This window comes from Lactuca sativa, chromosome 5 (genome assembly GCF_002870075.4).
Source record: "Lactuca sativa cultivar Salinas chromosome 5, Lsat_Salinas_v11, whole genome shotgun sequence".
In the NCBI taxonomy this organism is placed as follows: Eukaryota; Viridiplantae; Streptophyta; class Magnoliopsida; order Asterales; family Asteraceae; genus Lactuca; species Lactuca sativa.
In genome coordinates this window covers 93,711,080-93,733,055 of record NC_056627.2, presented here as the reverse complement: position 1 = coordinate 93,733,055, position 21,976 = coordinate 93,711,080, and the positions used below count along the sequence as shown (strand labels likewise).

At 39.0% G+C, this 21,976-nt stretch overlaps 1 pseudogene; it reads left to right on the top strand.

Annotated features, from left to right (window-relative positions):
• The first annotated feature begins 14,704 nt into the window (after positions 1–14,704).
• On the top strand, positions 14,705–21,470 carry LOC111918424 (photosystem I reaction center subunit II-2, chloroplastic-like; annotated as a pseudogene).
• The last annotated feature ends 506 nt before the right edge of the window (positions 21,471–21,976 follow it).

Below are 21,976 nucleotides of genomic sequence, written 5' to 3'. Positions count from 1 at the left end.
GAATCAAGGGCTCGGGTGTGTTCTGATGCAGCGAGGTAAGGTCATCGCCTACGCCTCAAGACAGCAGAAAACGCACGAAGTTAACTACACGATCCATGATCTTGAACTAGGAGCAGTTGTGTTTGCTCTGAAGATCTGGAGACATTACTTGTACGGAACGAAAAGCACTATCTTTACCGACCACAAGAGTTTACAACACATATTCGACCAGAAAGAGCTCAACATGAGACAACGACGGTGGGTCGAGCTACTCAGTGACTACGAATGCGAAATTCGTTATCATCCGGGTAAGGCCAACGTAGTAGCGGACGCCCTAAGTCGAAAGGAATATTCTGGTCGAAGAGTCAAGTCGTTGACAATGTCTATCCATTCACACTTGTCTAAGCAAATTCAGACGGCCCAGCTTGAAGCTATGAAACCTGAACATGTGGCGAGTGAATCCATCAGAGGAATGGATAAGAATTTAGAAGCCAAGGGTGGCAGAGCCCTATATTTCATGGACCGGATCTGGACCCCGAAACACTGTGGTTTTCGAGACTTGGTCATGACCGAGGCACACAACACTCAGTATTCCGTCCACCCAGGTTCAAATAAGATGTATATGGATCTTAAAAAGCTATACTAGTGGCCTAATATGAAAGCAGAGATTGCTACCTTCGTAAGTAAATGCCTTACTTGCGCGAAGGTTAAGGTCGAATACCAGAAGCCCTCCGGTTTACTACAACAACCATAGATCCCATAACGGAAGTTGGAGCGGATCACTATGGATTTCATAACCAAGTTGCCCAAGACAACGGGTGGACATGATACCATATGGGTCATCGTCGATAGATTGACCAAGTCTGCACACTTCCTGCCTATCAAAGAAACTGACAAGATGGAGAAGCTTACGAGAACATACATTAGGGAAATCGTATGACTACATGGTGTACCTATATCCATTATCTACGATAGAGATAGTAGGTTCACCTCAAGATTCTGGCAATCGCTACAACGCTCCCTGGGAACAAGGTTGGACATGAGCACCGCCTACCATCCACAGACCAACGGACAAAGTGAGAGGACCATCCAAACACTGGAAGATATGTTGAGAGCCTGTGTGATTGACTTTGGAAAGGCATGGGATACTCACTTACCCCTTGTTGAGCTATGTTATAATAACAGTTATCACACGAGCATCAAGGCTGCTCCATTTGAAGCCCTCTACGTCCGAAAGTGCAGATCCCCTCTGTGCTGGGCTGAAGTGGGTGATACCCAATTAGCTAGGGGGCAAGTTTCTGACAGTACTCTCACAGGTGCGGAGATCATTCGGGAAACGACAGAGAAAATCATTCAGATCCGTGAACGATTGAAAGCCTCTAGAGACCGACAGAAGAGCTACGCTGATAAGCGAATGAAACCTTTGGAATTCCAGGTGGGAGACCGAGTCCTTCTTAAAGTCTCACCTTGGAAGGGCTTGATACGCTTCGGTAAGCGTGGGAAGCTTAATCCGAGATATATAGGACCCTTCGAGATTCTCGCAAGAATCGGCCCCGTAGCTTACAAACTCAACGTACCCGACGAACTTCGTAACGTAAATTCTACATTACACGTATCAAACTTGAAAAAGTGTTTGTCTGACGAGACTCTTGTAATCCCACTCGACGAGATCGATATCAATGAGAGCCTCAACTTCATGGAAGAACCATTAGAGATCATGGACTGAGAGGTCAAGCAGACGAAGCAAAGCCGTATCCCGATTGTGAAGGTCCGCTGGAACGCCAAACGAGGACCGGAATACACTTGGGAGCGTGAGGATCAGATGAAACTGAAATACCCGCATCTTTTTGCTTAGTTATGTGTAACTACTTTATTTGTTTAGACTTTAATTTCGGGACGAAATTCCCTTTAACAGGGGGATGATGTGACAACCCGAAATTTCCATTTGGTCAAACCCTAAAATTCAACCACTTCGTATCATAAATTAATATCATTATTTCTTATTTTTAAGAAATATAAAGTTCGTTTGATTATTTTAATATTAATTTTTAAATGAACGGGTGAAAGAAAGTGTCGTCTCGGGTTTTGATTTTTGAAAACCGCAAACACTTCGCGTATTAGAAACACCCGACCAAACTTTTGTGTTTTGGGTTTAGAAATCACCCAAAACCGTGAACTCATGCCTATGTATGAGTTTACTCCCCAAAAAGTTAGTCATTTGTGTTTACTCCCCAAAAGTCAAAAGCGTAAACTCTAAAAACTCTCTCAAGTATCATCCAAGATTTAATTCCAAATCTTCAAAGTTGTAAGTGTTCTAACCATTTCAAGTTAGTAAAACACTTAATCTAATGTTTGTGCATCTATTCATCCATTCATTTATGTATTTTGTCTAGATTTTCCAAAACACCAAGAACACACACTAAGTGTTCTTGGCCTTTTAGCTCAAATCAAGCCTTCTAATAGTAAGTGCTTTCATCCTTGAGTGATTTTAAGCTAGTATTACATTTGAATATCAAGAAAAATTGTCAAGAACACAAGGATATATGTGTTCATGGTCCAAGGAGATGCTTGGGCCGTAAACACCATAAAGAGCACCAAAGTGTGCTTAAGTCCTTATCTAAGCCCTAGTTTGATGTCTAAGCCTTCCATGAATTGATTAAACCTCCCTTAGATGTATCTAAGCCTTGAAAAACACCAAAATGCAACATTTATAGGTGTTTACGGTTTGGGGATCTCCCAAAACCGTAAACACCCTAAAGTGTGTCTAAATGGGTCATTTTCCTTCCTTAGGCTGTAACACCCGAAATCAGAAAGGTCAAGAAAGGAAAGGAAAAACCCTCAGTTATAGAGGGTTGACTCGTCGAGTCCAGGGAGGAACTCGGCGAGTCGGAGCGGGATCCGGGTGTAACGCAAGTAACTGACTCGGCGAGTCAGGTCTGGGTTGGGAAACCCTAATTTCAGGACTTGGTACCCTATTTAAGCGACTTAATCTCTTTCCTAGGGGTCATTGGCGGCCCTATAGTCCAGAACCAGAAACCCTAAACCTCCATTGTTGCTCAACCAAGTTTTCTTGCCAATTTTGGGTGATTTGAAGGAAGAAGGAAGAAGGCACTCATTGGGGATTCAGGATTTGGCTGTAGATCCAGAGTTTGTGGGGTCTTCCAGAGCATTTGAGGTAATGAATCGTTATTCCCTCTTTTGTTTAATAGATCAACCTTGGCTATGTGATTTGGGGATTTTATGCCATGCTTAAGAACTATTTCGAGTTAGAAGCCTAGATCTGAAGTTGCTACTTCAGATCTGAGTGTATCTTGGCCTAGAAAGTCATAAAGCATCTGTTCTTGAGTTGATAGTGAAGCCTCTTTGTCATAAACCCTAGTTTGGATTGTTTTAAGCCTAGATCTCTTGATCTACACGTAAAGTTGACCACTTTATGTGGGGGATAGGCCTTAGAAGTATGGATCTATGAGTTGGAAGCCCTGTGTGGCTCGAAAAGCCACTGCATGGATTAAGGACTGAATAGACTCGGCGAGTCCTTTGAGTGGACTCAGTGAGTAGTATGAAGATGGAGATGAACTCGACGAATTGGATGAACAACTCGGCGAGTCTGTTGAAGATTGCCTTGGACTCGACGAGTCTGTTCATGGACTCGGCGAGTCAGGTCGCATGGTCCCAAACCCTTCGAGTTAAGACTCGAATCAGTGAGTCGGGTGGAGACTCAGCGGGTTGGACAGGTCAGGACTCGGGAATAGTTGACTTGGCGAGTCATGGACTCACTCGGCGAGTCGAGTCGCGAATAGAAAGACCCTGAGCATATGAACTCGGCGAGTAGGGTTGACCAGGAAGGTTGAATTTGACCAGAGTTGACCTAGTTGACCTTTGGAGGTTAGTTGGACTAAGTGTTATATTGATATTGGTAGCTCGAGGAGCTAGTGGAGCAGCAGTTCGAAGTCAGAGGTCAGGTAGCAGTCAAAGGGATTAGCAGCAGCAGTTCAGCAGTATCAGGTGAGTTTCCTTCCAGTAGGAACGGGTCTAAGGCCACAATGCCGGCCCGTTAAGTTAGCAGTAGTTTCCGGACTTCGGTCCGATGCAGTAGGTAGTATGTTTGATGTCTTCGTGGCTCAGACAAGATTTATGTGTTATGTGCTATGTGTTATGCGTTTCGGGCTACGGCCCGATGCAGTATGCAGTATATGTATTCATGCTAGTTGATATGTTATGCTATGCTATGTTCAGTCAGTTTCCGGACTTCGGTCCGATGCAGGGGGCAAGGCCCCAGTTAGTCTGGACTTCGGTCCGATGCAGGGGACAAGGTCCCAGTCAGTTTGCAGACTTCGGTCCGATGCAGGGGGCAAGGCCCCAGTTAGTCCGGACTTCGGTCCGATGCAGGGGACAAGGTCCCAGTCAGTTTCCGGACTTCGGTCCGATACAGGGGGCAAGGCCCCAGTTAGTCCGGACTTCGGTCCGATGCAGGGGACAAGGTCCCAGTCAGTTTCTGGACTTCGTTCCGATGCAGGGGCAAGGCCCCAGTTAGTCCGCACTTCGGTCCGATGCGGGGGACAAGGTCCCCGTCAGTTTCCGGACTTCGGTCCGATGCAGGGGGCAAGGCCCCAGTTAGTCCGGACCTCGGTCCGATGCAGTGGGCAAGGCCCAGTATGTGTTTTATATGTTATTGCATGGTATGTGTTAGATTGGGGGAGCTCACTAAGCTTCGTGCTTACGGTTTTCAGTTTTGGTTTCAGGTACTCAGTTTTCAAAAGAGGAGCTCGGGAAGATTGCAGTGCACACACCATAGTCAGATAGCCTGGGAATGTTTGACTCTGATAATGATATTATGTTTTGAATTAATACTCGAGAATTTTATTATGATACAGTTTTTATAAATATGATTTTAGTAATGTTTTATAAAGAAATTTTTAGTCATGATTTTTGGGACGTTACAAGTTGGTATCAGAGCCAGGGCACGGGTCGATGTGTTCGACGGGGACGTCGAACCCTATAATGGGGGGTGAAAGTGGGTTAGATCTGATCCCACATCGGCTGGGAAGGAGAACTAAGCATTCCTTATAAGGGGTGTGGATACCTTCCCTATCACAATGCGATTTAAAGCCGTGAGGGCAGCAGATCCCATAAGAACTCTACAGTTAAGCGTGTGAAAGTGGGTTAGATCTGATCCCACATCGGCTGGGAAGGAGAACTAAGCATTCCTTATAAGGGGTGTGGATACCTTCCCTATCACAACGCGATTTAAAGCCGCGAGGGCAGCAGATCCCATAAGAACTCTACAGTTAAGCGTGCTCGGGCGGGAGTAGTACCAGGATGGGTGACCCCCTGGGAAGTCCTCGTTCCGAGTGGCCCAAAGCGGACAATATTGTGATACGTGCCAGAGGGGGTGTTACATAGGCTTAGAAACTAGCACATACACTTACCTAATTGTGTTAAGGACTTGAAAACTTGGCAATACCCTTCTCCATAAGGGTTTACGGTAGTAAACCCAAAGGAAAATGCCATAAGGCCGTAAACTCCTCAAAGGGGGTGTTTTGTTGCCCTAGTCCATTCCAAAGGCCAAACCACTGAGTAGAATTACTTCAAAAGGCTTGCTAAACCACAAAACAACACTTGGACCTAAAGACTAGAGTTTACGACCATAAACTCTAGAGTTTACTGCCGTAAACTCCCTAGGTCTTTACTATCAAAACCGTAAACTATAAAGGAGTTTACCGTTGGACTCCAAACACACTAGTTTTGCCCTACCAACACTCGGATGCAATCCTTGTGATCTTTAACACTTGAAACCAAGTGTTTTCATGTTCTAGGGTGTCCCAACTTAATTTATTAGTTATAAATTGGCTAATTAGTTATATATGTTCATTATATGATAACTAGGATCGTGTGTGTAAAAGTCTTCATTTGTCACCTAGCACCGTAACCGACACTTCAATCCAATCCACTCACCATAAGTGAGTTCATACCCCTTTAATTAACCTTTGAAGTACTTCTAAATGTTTTAAATGCTTTTATGGGGGGGAATACAAGTTGAATACTTATAGTTATTACATCAATCACATGTGATTAATAACTACAAAACCAATGATTTTATTACTGTTCAAACTGTTTATCAAACTGTTTTACTTCAAACTGCTTTACAAACTCTTTTACTTATCAAATACTTTTATTTAAACTTTGTTATACTTCTTATAAATTGCATGCCCGTATATGTATAGTTATATAAGCAATGTTTAAAAGGTCTAGGAAGGCCGTCCGCCCTATTTCCTTTTCCTCGATTTGGATGTGGTCTGGTGGGATATCGGTTAGTCGTCCGAAGGTCGTTTCAATATTAATTATATATCATGTGTACATATATAGACATAAAAGTGCTTCCATATCCATACATACTAGTTACATAATTAGTAAGTTACCATCGGGGTAACACAAGATCATTCTTATACAATATCATACAATGAGTTAGTTCATTTATGAGTCAATATTTACTACTATGAGAACATATACATTACATTACTATGAGAACATATACAACTATAATAGATGAAGAACATATACAAATATACTAGAAAGAGAACATATACAACGATACTAGAACGAGTAACAATACATTACATATACATAAATACGTTAGCAATTGTGATCCACTGTATTGGAGCATGCCTTAAATGTCATGGCTCGAGTTGTAGCCAGAATTCTCTTGGAGGGAGAGCGTGAGTTTGCGTATAGATCTATATTGGATTGACTATCCTACACCTTGCTGCTAGCTACAGCCGGACCTGCAGGTCTGCGGGTGCCAAACGTCATTCCTTTTTACGACCATACTTATGTCGTTGTTACTAGTCAATAGTATGGTGCAATTAATCACATAATACCTTAATATAAATCCGGTTTAAGGTAGTTAGTACAGTAGTAGTTCCTATAATATAACACTACAGTACTATAGTAATTTATCCTTTATATACATTTAGTGATCATTTCACTTAAACATTAATGTACGAACTATAATTTGATAATGATAGTTACACTTGGGAAAATTACACACTTTTACGGTAAACGAACGTACAAAACAGTTACGCCTTGGTAGAAGGCTACTTTTAATAGAAAATATAGGTTTTTCTGAGTGATTCAAACTTTTACAAACACGTACAAACATTCACATACTTTTATCACCAATCCTTACAAACTCATGTTTAAAACCATGTTCAAACGTTTTGATACAAACACTGACACTAAAATACTTATGAACTCACCAGCTTAATGCTGATAAACTCTTTCAAAATAACTTTTATTCTCAGGTCATCAGTAGACAGGTACCGAGGCCAACTTTTGAAAGGATGGAGCGCATCCAAGACTCATCTTATTATTTTGGTTTACATTATTTTTTGTGTCTATAATCGTACAGAACACGCTTGTATTAAAATTATATTTTTAATGCAATGGATGATGTTGTTTACTTATTTACTGTTACTGTGCTGTGATACTTAACATGACGTCATCCGCCCCAGAACGTTTCCGCCATTCTTGGTTTTGGGGTGTGACATTTATGTACCTTTGGGTTATGTCACACCCCAAAACCAAGAACGGCGGAAACGTTCCGGGGTGGAGGACGTCATGTACAGTATCACAACAGTGTAAAATAGTAAACAAGCAACAACATCATCCATTGCATTATAAGTAAAGTTCTAATACATGTGTGTTCTTTCATTGTAATAAGACACCAAAAATATACAATCAAAATAAAAGACGAGACTTGTCTGTGCTCCGTCTTCTCAAAACCTGGCCATCGTACCTGACTACTGGTGACCTGAGAATACAAGTTATTTTGAAAGAGACTATCAGCCTAAAGCTCGTGAATTCATAAGTATTTAAGTGTCATTATCTTGTTTTGAAATGCTGTTATGAATGCCATGTAAATCTTTAAATGAAGAAGTTGATATAAGTATGAAAAACCCTAGAAAATCCCTTATTTCCTATTAGTATGAGATGTAGTCTTCTACCAAGACCTGAATGTTTTGTAAGTAAAATAATAGTTTTTCCTTTCTATTAACTAGTACTAAAAGTACTTAGTCTAACTCCTCGTTTAAGTGAATGTATCACAAAATAAAGTAAATAGGAAAATGTACTAATGTAAAAATTATCCTTAGGTACTAGGACTAACACGGCATCGCGGTAAGCGAAATGTATAACCTAATGAACATCCGAAGATTGTCCAATTGTCCTCTGTAGCAGCAGCATGACGGAGGACGGGTTAGTCCTGTAAATGTACTCCTAGTATAAGTAATAACCGTAGGCATCGGTAGATGTTCATCAACCTCTGTAGCGAACAGTAGGCTCGAAGAATGGTTAGTCCCGTAGAGGTACTTCTAGTATAAGTATTAACCCTAGGCATCCGTAGATGTTCATCAACCATTGGTGCTAGATAGCTGGGATTCGGAATGGTTAGTCCCGTCTAGATATCCCGTTGAACTGGGATAGGCAGGACAATTTACACAGAAGGTACTAATAAATCATCCTCACGGATCGAGATACAAGTATGCATGTAAGTGTACACACGTAAATGTATCTACGTAAAGGTACTCATGTAATGTATTCATGTAAGCGTATTCATGTATCATGTAAGCATATGTAAACATACTCATGTATCATGTAAGTAAATGTACTCATGTATCAAGTAATGTACTGGTATAGACTCATGAATGAACTGACTCTTGTATGATTCCTTGTAATTGGATTAATGTTTTGTATCTTCTAACTATCCCTGTGATAATTAACTGAAACGTAATTGGTTGTTCAAGTAGGTTTATACACCCTCACTACACAATAGTGTGGGAAACTGAATGAAGGATGAAAACTATAACATCAATACATATATAAGAACATAAGTGTATAAGTATAGTTTTGTTCAAGAAGGTAAAAATGGTTTTGTAAGACATCTAAAAGCTTTGAACAATAATTAACAATGACTTGATGTCATTTTAATAAACATTTCAAAAGTAATACATTTGATAAAAAAGTATTTTTAAGATAGAAAACCATTTCATGCATCACATTTTGTAGTATGTGAAATCTGCTGAATGAAAACACAATTATAAAACATATATGAATGATTTAATAACATGTTGTTTTCTACTTGTATTGCCCCCCCCCCCCCATTAAAGCATCTAAAATCATTTAAAACATTGATTTAGGGGTATGAAATCACTTGTAGATGGTGGTTTGGATGAACTGAACGGTGTAGGATTGTTAGGTGTCAAGTGAGGACTTGTACACACACTATGATCCTAATGAACATATAATCACACATATATGCACCCAATTAGTCTTAAATTACTAATTGAAAATGTTAAGACATCCTAGAACATGATAAACACTTTATATAAGTGTTATAAGCCCTAAGGATTGCATCTAAGTTGTTGTGGGACAAGGCAATTGGGTTTAGGGTTCCAAAGGACCCTATACATGAGTTTACTCTTCCACAAACATCACACAAGGAGTTTACGATTGTAAACTCTTGAGTTTATGGCCTTGAACTCCTAATCTTGGTGTTATTTTGTGTTTTGAAGTTCTAAATGATCCCTAGAAGCATTCCAACTTTGTGCATTAATTCTAGGAAGGGTTTAGGGCACTAATACACTCCTTTGAGGATTTTACGGCCCCAAGGCCAATTCCCTTTGAGTTTACTACCTTAAACTCATATGGAAGGGGTGTTGTTATGCTTTCAAGTCCCATGCACATGTAGAATAGGTTCTAGACATTTATCTAAGGCAAATGAAGGCCTTAGACACACTTTGGTGCTCTTGTTTGATGTTCACGGTCCAAAGACCTTTTCCCTTAGAGATTACGGCTGTAATCTCTCATGGGGATGGGTTTTTGATGTTTTAAGGTCCTTGAATTAAGTGGAAGTAATTCTATGTGATTGTCCAAGGCTTTAGGAGTGTTAAAAGCACTCTTTGGCCCTTGTGTTTGGAGTTCACGGTCCAAGATCTTCTTGAGCCGTGAACACCTAAACTTCAGTGTTCTTGGGGTGATTTCAAGTCATATACACACTATTATACTAGCCTAAGGTATTTACACATCACGAGGAAAGGCCAGGCATCATTTTAGGAGTTTACTCCCCAAGGTGTTCTTGGGCGGTAAACTCCCGAATCTAGTTGTTTTGCTATGTAATCTATGTTATTAAGCACATTATAAGTTGTATAGCACAACTAGAGATAGGTACTCACGATTTGGGATGAAAACCCGAAGATCCGTGAGAGAGAAAATTTGTAAATGTAAATAATGAATGAAATTGGTTCAAAATTCTATATATATTCCTGAGATTTTTGGCAGAAAATATTTTATTCCCGAAATGATCTCTAATATAATAGAGTTTTGGAATAACAGAGTTGCAAAAAACCCTAGTGCATTCACTCTCCTGATATCTATTGAAGTGTAAACCCTGAATTACTCAAACTTATACGGAAAAGTCTGAAAATTTACTGTGACTATTATAAATTCTATTGAAGTGATATTGTTTGTATAGAATGGAAATTTCGGGTTGTCACAGATTAGATCTAGTCTAGGGTTTAGTTTGCATAAATTTTGGTCCCTTGGTTTGGTTCTTATGAGTAAAAGTTACTCCAAACCTCAAGTTTGTCATTTTATGTTCTTTTTGAGGATCTTGTTTCAAAAAAAAAAGTTTTTGTTGCTATTTCTCACTTATACAAGAGTTTGAGATTATTAAAGAGTGTTATGGACTTAGGGTTTGGTTTTGGGCTCTATTAGTCCATACACAAGCTTAATGTTGTCAACTCTATCTGTTAAGACCTTCCCAAGATTTAGATCTGAGATTTAGACGTTTGGACTTTAGGTGTTAAGAGCTTAAAAGTGATTTAGGAGAAGAGAGGGTTATATTGGGGGTAAACAATGTGTATGCATGGAATAACGATATGGCCCTATATGCCTTTGTACGGACATCGAGTACGCATGGTGTAATGCAGGAGTACGTAGGGTGTACTCCCAGAAATGCATTTTGGGCTATTTTTAGGCTTTGGACCATGCTTTGTTGGGTCTATTTTCGAAAGGGTTGAAATGGCTTTGACCCTTAGTAAGAGGGATTATGTTTTGACCTTAGTTATGGGTTATTACCCTAATTTTTAATTAGGGTGGGTTTTGGATGTGTTTGGTGTGAGGAATCTTTGTAGCAGCAGCTTGAGTGTGACTTGTTTACGAGCAGATTGAGGTGGGTCTCCTTACAATATTTTGTGGGTCGAAGGCACTGGTGTCGGCCCATTCATTTATGTTTATAGTATGTTAGCTATCTGTGTAAATATTGGAATAATTGTATATGTTTGTATGCTTACCGAGTGCGGCCTGATGAATGTGTTGGGCAGGGCCCATCATATGTTATAGATAGATATGTGCTAGGTGGGGCCCATTATTTTTATGGTATGTGGTATCGTGGCGAACTCACTAATATTTTTTCTTACAATTTATGTTTATGGTTTCAGTTACCTCTGGTTCTAAGGAGAAGGGTCCGTTATGATTGTACAACATCCACCCATGTTCTGCATTTTGGGGATTTGGATTATACTCTGAGAACTATTTTTCTATGTTGACATACTTTGATGGTTTTTGAAATGTATGGTTGAATTAAAAACAAAAATTTCACCTAGTATTTTTGGGACGTTTCAAGTTGATATTAGCTAGAGCCTTAGTTTGAGGGATTCAGACACACTCCGGGGTGTGTTTGAACTCAAACCGAGGAATTGGTAAAAAGAAAAAGATATTTTAAAGTAACTTTTTTAAAAATGGGTGTGATGCGTGCAATCAGCCAAGCTCAAGTTAGTGTTCCCCAAAATACCCATAAATGTTTAGTTGATTAAATTTGTGAATATGTGTACATCATGCTAGATTAGGGCTAAGGATCTGGTCATAATAGTATGTTAGGAGAGTTGCGTTTATATGCCTACTGTGTGAGCCTTTAGAACTGCATGCTAGTGTAGATTATAGATGATATGATAGGATGGCCTATTTAGGCAGTGCTCTGATTAGAACTTGATTCTCGAATGTTGTTTGCTTTTGGATTTTAGGAATCACTGTTAATACCAGTTAACTAGAACACAAATATGCTAGGTTACATGTTACAGAAATTAGATAATTTTAGAAGGTTAGGTTTAACTCTATTACGCAGCTCTTGTTTGTGTCCAACCGTTTTAGTGTGAGACCCTACAGTCAAAGAATCATCTAGTGTCTGTTGCATGTAATTATATTCGTAAGGTAGTTAACAGGTGTTAGTTGTGCAGTCAATAGCGGTGTGATAGGGATGGGATAGTGGTTATTGTAGCTGGCAAAATAGCAGTACTAAATAGCGGTACCGCAAAAAGCGGCGATATTGACCGATATTTTACCGCTACTTGACTGATATTTGGTAAAAATCCATGGAATGGAGGTGAAATAGCGTTTATACCTAAAGTATTTATTAAGTCACTTCATTTATTATGAAAACGTAGATATATTGTGGGGTTGTTATGGGATTGACAAGCATTTGCTTCAACCATTTTCTAATTTACAATATGTTTTACTTCATGACCTTGTATTCATCCAACATAACACAAGGTTACAAAGGTGCTACATAATATAAAAATACTGATATCCCATCGCGATAACCTATATATCAAATATCAGTCCTTGACTGATATTTGATTCTGGATCGCTATAACTGCATGGGGTATTAGTGAAGGTTTCTTTTGCAGCTGATGGCGAAGAGTGGTAGAAAGGAATCCTAGGGGAACCTAGGAAGCATGTTAGCTTGGCAGATGCATTGTTTAGTAGGAATGTAGAATGTCTAGTAGTAAGGGGGTCACTTAGTTGAATCGGGATGGATCTTGAGGAAAGTACGAATATGTGTGGAACGTAGTATTGGCCCGTACTACTGAAAGCACATGATTCGTACTCGAGACAAGGGAATTCACAAGGATAGTAAGGAACTTGTATGGTGTGATATTCTTTGAGTGTTTTCTAATAGTTTACATTGTTAATTTTCAGAATGGTAGTCACTCAAGGCGATTCAGGTCCTGGTGAGAGATCGGGTTCAGGCTTTGGATTCAGATTCTTGGATAATCAGATGCGGGAGTTTATTTTGTCAAAGATTACCCATGGCATTATGGAACAAACTCCTATGATCTTTGGTATGATCAAGGAGGGTATTATGGAGATGATAGATGAGTGTTTGGGTGTATTTCATACTGAGATAGTGGCTATGATAGGAGCGCACACTCTTACCTTTTGAGAGTTCCGTGCATGTGGGGTTGTTGAGTTCTTTGATAAGAATGAACCCATTATTAGCAGGCGATGGTTGGCTGGTATTGTGAACGCTTTCCGAACTAGCTTATGTCCCGAGGAGTCGAAGTTCATACATGCATCTTATCTTTTGAAAGGTAGAGCCTGTGATTAGGGGGTAGGACATTCCTTTGGAGGTGAGGCTATTAAGGCGATGACTTGGGATGAATTTTTATAAGGTTCACGATTGAGTTTGCACTAGTGATCGAGATTCAGTATCCGACGAGGGAGTTTCAAGACCTCTGCTAGAATACTGAGTCTGTAACGGAGATCCCCACAGTGTTCCATAAGATCGCTTTGTTGGTTCTGCAATATATGGCGGACGAGTAGATAAAGAAGGTCATATACCATGATATTTTAAAGGATAACATATAGGAGTTTATGAGCATGTCTAACTGAAATACTTAGGAGGAAATGATTGGTCAGACTTGTGAGCTGGAGATTGATCTGGAGACTGTGAGGAAGAGGAATCCGGTTCAGTCTTAGGTATCATAGGGCTCATATAAGAAGCCCAAGCTTTTTGATTATCAATAGAGGGACCATCAGGGCCGAAGTCCCTTTGACAAGTGTAGAAAGACGCATGATGGGGTTTGGAGCGTGGATGGTTCTGGTTGCTTCGGGTGTAGTAGGATATGTCACTACAACCAGAATGGCCACAAAAAGGCCAAATGTCCGAGCATAGCAGGAGGATCGGTTGCATCACCTGCTCCAGCAACATTGAGGATCACCGATGGCCGCCAAGGCAATGAAAATGCACTAGTCATGAGGAGTCAAGCATTCCAATTAACAACCGAGGAGGCTCGTGCATCACTAGATGTGGTTATCAGTATGTATCCCTCCTTTATTTTATTTATTGCTTTGATATTTATGCTTATTAACTATTATGTGGTATAAGGATGTTCCAAGTGAATGGTCTTACGACTTTAGTTCATTTTTTTTCGAGCACCTCCTAATCGTTAGTATATCTTGCACTCAGCAAGAGATTCGATGACGCTCTAGGGTAGCTTGAGTATCCATTAGAGGTAGAGATAATTGATGATCATGTCGTGCAAGTATTGAGGGTTCATCGTGGCTGTGTTCTAGAGTAATTTAGCAAGCGGTATCCGATTGATTTGGTTCATATCACACGAGAGTAAGGTTATCGTAAGGATGGATGGTTGAGCCCTAATGGGGCGATGGTTGATTACGGGAACCAGTTACTTCAGGTTGGAAACCCAAGTGGGGGGACGAACTAGTTATTCATGGCGTGGGTGCTCATCATGGACCAACCCTCTGCTTAGCCGTAAGACCTAGGAGATATCTATGACATTGTTTATGTTTTATGGATTATGTATTGGATACAAGAGAGGAGAGGAAGAAGACATTTGGTGATGTGTCTATCATCTAAAATTACCCAGATATGTTTTCGAAGAACTTGCCTAAAGTGCCTCCGGAGAGACAGGTTGAGTTCCGTGTTGACCTTGTTCCAGGTGCAGGTCCGATATCCAAAGCACCTTATCGGTTAGTACCACCGGAGATGAAAGAGTTGTTGACACAACTGCTGGAGCTGTTAGAACAAGGGTTTATCAGGCCGAGTATTTCACCCTGGGGAGCATCGATACTATTTTTAAAGAAGAAAGATGGCTCCTACAAGATGTACATCGACTACAGGGAGATGAACAAGTTAACAGTGAATAACCGTTATCCACTCCTAATTATTGATGACTTGTTCGACAAGTTACAGGGTACGTCTTGGTTCGCCAAGATTGAATTGTGTTCAGGTTATCATCAGATGAGGATTAGGGGTGAGGATTTTTAGAAGATGGCTTTTAGAATTCGTTATGGTCATTACGAGTTCGTAATGATTCCTTTCGGGCTCACCAATGCACCAGCAGTGTTCATAGATATCATGAATAGGGTTTGCAGTCGGAGATTGGGTCGGTCAGTGATTGTTTTCATTGATGATATCTTGGTCTATTCCAAGACCTAGGAGTAGCATAAGGATCATCTGCAAGAGGTTCTAGAGACTCTGAGGCGGGAGAGGCTTTCTGCCAAATTCTCCAAGTATGAGATCTAGTTACGCAAGGTGCAGTTCTTAGGGCACCTCATCAATCAGAAGGGTATCTTTGTTGGTCTAGCCAAGATCGAGGCCATGATACAGTGGGAGGTTTATTGAGATTTCTCTAGGATCTCGGTTCCATTGACCAGGTCTACAAAGAATTCGGTTACTTTCCGTTGGGGGCCTAAGCAGCAGGTGTCGTTTAAGTCTTTGGGGAAGAAGCTATGCGAGGCACCGATTTTCACTTTACCAAAGGGTATGGATGATTTTATGGTATATTTCTATGCGTCGTTTTTGGTATTGTGGGCAATGTTGATGTAGAACGGTCGTGTAATAGATTATGCTTCAAGGCAGCTGAAGCCTCACGATAAGGATTATCCAACTCATGATTTGGAGCTAGGGGCTGTAGTTTTTTCCCTTGAGATTTGGCATCACTACTTGTATGGGGTTCATTGTATCATTTACACCGACCACAAGAATTTGAGGTATTTGATGGATTAGCCAAATATGAAAATAAGGCAACATAGGTAGCTTGTCAGGTGCATGATTATGATTGTGAGATCCTTTATCCCCCTGGGAAGCCAATGTGGTAGCCGATGCTATTAGCTACAAGGCGGATGGTACTCCTATCAAGGATGTATGTTTGAGGATGAAAGTGATTACCCCACTCATGGAGAAGATCCGCAAGGCTCAGGTTGAGGCAATGAAAGAGGAGCACTGGAAGAGTGAATGTATATTGGGACATGTGTCCACTTTTGATTATGATAGTCGGGGATTGTTGATCCTTCATCAGAGAGTTTAGCTTACATACTTTGGGAGTACGTGGCAGATTTTGATGGAGCAGGTGCATAAGACAAAGCTGTTTATTCATCCGGGTGCGATAAAGATGTATAGAGACCAGCTTGATTATTGGTGGCCCTACATGAATCGGGACATGGCTTAGTATGTGGAGAGGTGCTTGACTTGTAAGAAAGTAAAGGCCGAGGCTCAAACACCCAACAACATGATAGAGTCGTTGCTTGTTCCCCTATGAAAATGGAAGAGATCACAATTGGTTTTATCATGAAGCTACTGCGAACTGTGCATGTAGTGGATATGATTTTGGGTCATAATGGATCGATTCACCAAGAGTGCAGATTTTATTCCTGCTTATGAGAGCATCCCTGCAAAAAAAATTAGCAGATGCACACATCTATGAGGTGGTGGTGCGTCATGGGGTCCCAGTCTCAGTGGTTTCTGATCGGGATGTTCGGTTCATTTCAAGGTTTTGGAATAGATTTCTTGAGGAGTTGGGTCTGTGGTTGCACTTCAACATGACGTTTCATCTTCAAATTGATTGACAGAGTGAGCAGACCATTCAGAAATTTGGAGGATATGGTTCAGGCCTGTGTGTTGGATTTTGGTGGTAGTTGGGATACGTATCTTCCTTTTGCTGAGTTTTATTAATAAAAGAGCTACCACTCCAGCATTGATCGACCTCCTTTTAAGATGCATTACGGGAAGAAGTTTTGGACCCTAATTTGTTGTGGCGAGGTCAGTTAGTGATTTATTGGTAGCACGAAGGTGGTGCTTCGGGCTTTCGAGTTGATTCAACATGTACACAAGAGATTACAAATTGCATAGAGCTGACAGAAGAGTTATGCTGATAGACGTCGATCTGATTTAGAGTTTCACATCGGAGATATGGTACTTCTGAGGGTGCCACCTTGGAAAGGTCACAACCGGTTGAGGTAGTAGGGAAAGTTGGGTCTCAGATATATTGGTCCTTTTAGGGTTATTGCCCTGGAGGGCAAGGTTGCATATCATTTAGAGCTACCTAATTATCTCAGTTAGATCCACAACACTTTTCATATTTCTAAGTTGTGGAAGTGTTTGGTTGATAATACCATAGTAGTTCCATTAGAGGATATGCGGGTGGACGAGCGCCTAAACTACATAAAGATATCGGCGGCAAACCTCGACAAAAGAATATTTGTAACATCCTGAAGTTCAGGTAAAGCTATTTAACCTTTCCATTTTGTCAAGTTGTCAAGATTGGTCCCTTGAGAGATTTCTTGTAGCAAATGAGTACGTTGGGCGTACTGGGGAGTACGCTGCGCGTACTCATGCGCTTAATTTAGACGTGGACTCGCCTGGGTACGTTGGGCGTACCCAGGGTTACGTTGGGCGTAACGGGTCCAGATGCAAACCCTAAATGTTTGGTTTGTGCTCTATTTAAAGGATGCTAAGGCTCATTTCTCAGCCTCCATATCAGAGAGTGAAACCCTAAGAGAGAGCCTTCCATCGTCCTTAGCTTGAGTGTGTGTGTTTTGGAGCTAAAAGTGTCTTGGTGTGCTAGTGAAGAAGAAGGAGAAGAGCTTGTGGAGGCTAGGACTTAAAGTGCAAGCTTGGATCTGTGATCTTCAAAGAAAGGAGCTTCATCTAGAGGTATAAAGTTGAAAACTTTCCTCTTTATTTGGTTTGATGTTGCATGGACCATTTCTAGGGTTAAAAGTCCCAAAGGTAGAGACTTTATGAGGGTAATGTACTCCATGGACCTAGATTTGTCCCATTTCAGTGATAATTGTTTTATAGATCCATAAAAATTCCATCTTGGTCGTTGTTATAAGGTCATGCTTGAATTATGGACTTGTTAGAGTTGGGAAATGGAATGTCATGGGTGTTAGTGACTTGTCCAGCCATACAAAGTCTTAAAGTCACCAACTTTATGGATTAAGAGGCTTAGAAATGGTCATATCTAGAAGTTGGACGTGGTTCTTAACTGTTTAAGACCTCAAGAGCTTAGAGTCTGAAACTGGGAGTTACGCGGGGCGTAATCCGAGTAAGCGCGGCGTAAGGGGTCGTGCACCTCCTTTCTGTGAGGACGCTAGGTACGCCCAGCGTACATGTTTGGTACACGCAGCGTAACCTAGAGAGTTGACTTTTGTTGACTTTTAGGGTTTGGTCAACTTTAGGGTCTTCGAGCCATGAGAGGGGTAAAATGGTCTTTTACCCTTCTGAGAGTACTAAGAGAGGGAATAGTCTAGCCTTGAGAGATGTATTGAGTTAGAGTGTTTGTTTCACATGATTAGGCAGAGGCAAGACCAGATTTTACAGAGTTTGAGATTACCGAGTTACCCGAGGTGAGTCTTCTCACTATACGTTACCTAGAGTGGTATTTATGTGTTGACCGGAGGGTCTTATGTGCTATGTATATGTATGAGATTATGTGCAATTTGATATATATATATATATATATATATATATATATATATATATATATATATATATATATATATATATATATATGTTATATGATTGTATAGACCGGACCGAAGGGTCCAACGATTCAGACCGGACCGAAGGGTCCAACGATAAGACAGGTCCGAATTGCCCAACGAGCTATGACCGGACCAGAGGGGCCAACGAGCTACGGGACCGGAGGGTCCCGCTGAGACACACTGACCGGAGGGTCGTACTGTAGCCTCGAGTGGGTATGTGTTGTATGTGGTATTTTGGGGAACTCACTAAGCGTTTATGCTTACAGTGTTATGTGTTATGTGTTTCAGGTACTAGCGACGATCACGGGAAGGCGTCGGCATAATCCGTACACACAGTCAGAGGATTTCATTTATGATCTTGGGATATGTTTTTATTTGATGACAGTTGTCGAGCATGAGATTTGAGAATGTTTAAATGATAATTATGTTGTTTGAAAAATGAAAAATTGTTTTGAAAATTTACGTTGTTACAATATTATAGGAACAAAAATTTAATAATAATAATAATAATAATAATAATAATAGTAATAATAAATTTTAAAAAAAATCAAAACCCTTTTTGATATAATTGATATTTGGAGTTATTAATGTTTAATTAAGGGTTTAGATAATACAATTAATAACGGGGTACCTTTTTGATATGATTGATATTTAGAGTTACTAATTTTTTATTATGGGTTTAGATGATACAATTAATAAAGGGCTAGGTATAGCAACATGTATAGCACTATTTTTTATACTTTAGAACTTAATGGAATAAAAATATCTTATTAAATTATATGAATCCAATAATGTAATAAATGCTACCTTGTTTTTTCAAAATATTGTTAGCATTTATTTCCCTGTTAAAGTTTGATAGTATATATATATATATATATATATATATATATATATATATATATATATATATATATATATATATATATATATATATATATACTAGTTTATAACCCGTGGGAACCACGGTTACGAAAATTAATTAAATTTTTATAGTAAAAACTTAAAATTATTAATTAATTATTTTAAATAAATTATTAATTAAGAGGTTTTTTAGTTATATAAATTTTAATCATTGATTTAAATAAATATGTGAAATTATATCATTTGTATTATTTTTATTTTAATTTTTATTCTAATGTTATTAATTTAATCTAATTAAAGTGGAAATTTTAAAATTTGAAATTTGAAATGAAGTTTGACAAGTGACATCTATTAATTAGGAGAGATAATAAGGTGTCACATGGCAAATGGAGAATAAAATATGTATTAATTAGGAGGCCTAATAATATGGCACATGTCAAAAGGAGAATAAAACTATTCTTTTATTAGAATAGGGATATATATATATATATATATATATATATATATATATATATATATATATATATATATATATATATATATATATATATAGGTTCAATAGAGAACCATAATTAACCAAGGAACTAATGAACCAATCTTTTTTTCAACTATTAGAATTTATTTTTTACCAAAAAAAAAATACAGAAACTCATAACTTTTTATCATTTTTCCAATGATATCAAATTCGATAAAAAAAGTTTCTTTTTTTTCGTTAAATTCACAATGTGAATCTTTGAACATTTACAATGTGAATCTAATTTCACACGGTGAATCCGAAAAATATATTTAACATTCACAATGTTAAGTTATGAATTTAGATATTTTTAGTTTTTTTTCTCGATAAAGAATAAGATCTAGAATTTGAAAAAAAATATTTGGTTACTTAGAGAACCAATAATTATGGTTCTCTATTGAAGTTTTCTCTCTCTCTCTCTCTCTCTCTCTCTATATATATATATATATATATATATATATATATATATATATATATATATATATATATATATATATAGTCCCTGTGGTTTTTAGGAATATCGTGTTTAGCCTTTAATTTTTTTTGTCTCATTGAAGGTCCTTGTAATTTCCATTATATCGTGGTTGGTCCCTATCTCATATAAAACATCTATTAAAAGACTTTTATACCCATTTTTATTTTAATTTGTATTTCTTTAACTGATTTTAAGTTAAAAATAAGGAAAAAGAAATTAATAAACCATGTTAAACCTAATCCTCGTAATCTTTTTCTCCATCGGGCTCTTTGTCTCACAGCTCTTTTTACCACTGCCGCCGCACAACTTCACAAAATCCCCATTTATTTATCTTCTTGAATCTAATTATCTACCACCACCGATGGCCATGACTACCTAAGTTTCCTTCTTCTCACCTACAATCCCCAATAAAATCTCACCATGGAAACAATCATAACTAACCTGCTTCACCACCTCAAACAATCAACCATCCAAACCCACCACTCGTTTCACTACCATTAAGGTCGAAGGAGAAGAGGAAGTCACCATCGAAGAAGTCCGTTGAGATTCACCTTACCTGAACTCGACGACAATAAGACGTCTCCAATCTTCGTCGGATGCACCAGCGGGCTGCTAAGAAAAGCTCGGGTGGAGGAGTTCTATGTCGTCACAGGGAAATCACCAAAAGAACAAATTTTTAAAATAACGACTAGCAGCACTGTTATTATAAGGGAAGGGCCGAATCTATTGAAATTAGCAAGAAAATAACAGTGGTTGGTTCTTGGGACAAGATTGAGGTCAAAAATACATGATTAAATACCAGTTTTCAAGGTGTTTCTGAGTCGGGAGGTTTAATATTTTCACCCCAAAAAGACAGAGTGTACCTAAAAAAAGTTAACATCGGTCGGGTAGGGGTGGGTCATGAGGTCTATTGGAAAAAATGTTAATCCGAATGAAGTTGAGTTTAGTGGAAAACAACTTCATCCCCCACCTTACCCTACAAATAAAACCTACTTTCATCGTAAAGAAAAAGAGTAGAGTAGACAAGGAATGCAAATCCCCTCTCGGTATATGATACCCAAATGGAAGAAAAATCTAGATCAATCCCTTATTTATCTTAACCTTAGGTTAATTTACTTCACCAAAAGGGAGTAAAATGGGTTGAATTCTTATTCTTATTAGTGTTGATTTTGTTTTTGTTAGGTTTAAGTCTAACGAGAATAATATTCTACAACTATCAATTCAATTATTTTCAAACTGACCCATTTACTATCTATTATTTGATTGACTAATCATATTCTCTATTTCCCAACTGTTATCGTCATGGCTAATCGTCGTGGAAGGACTAACCTAGGTGAGAAATAAACACATGTTATGCCATCGTCGAGCCTCTAATGCACACTTGATAATTTTTATGATATGGTTTGATTTTGGAGGCTTTAGATTTGTTTTTTCTGGATATGATTGTTGAATGGTTTAATTATGTAAGAAGATGAGGTTTTATGGGTAGAAATTAGTGAAGGGTTTCATTAGATGTATATATG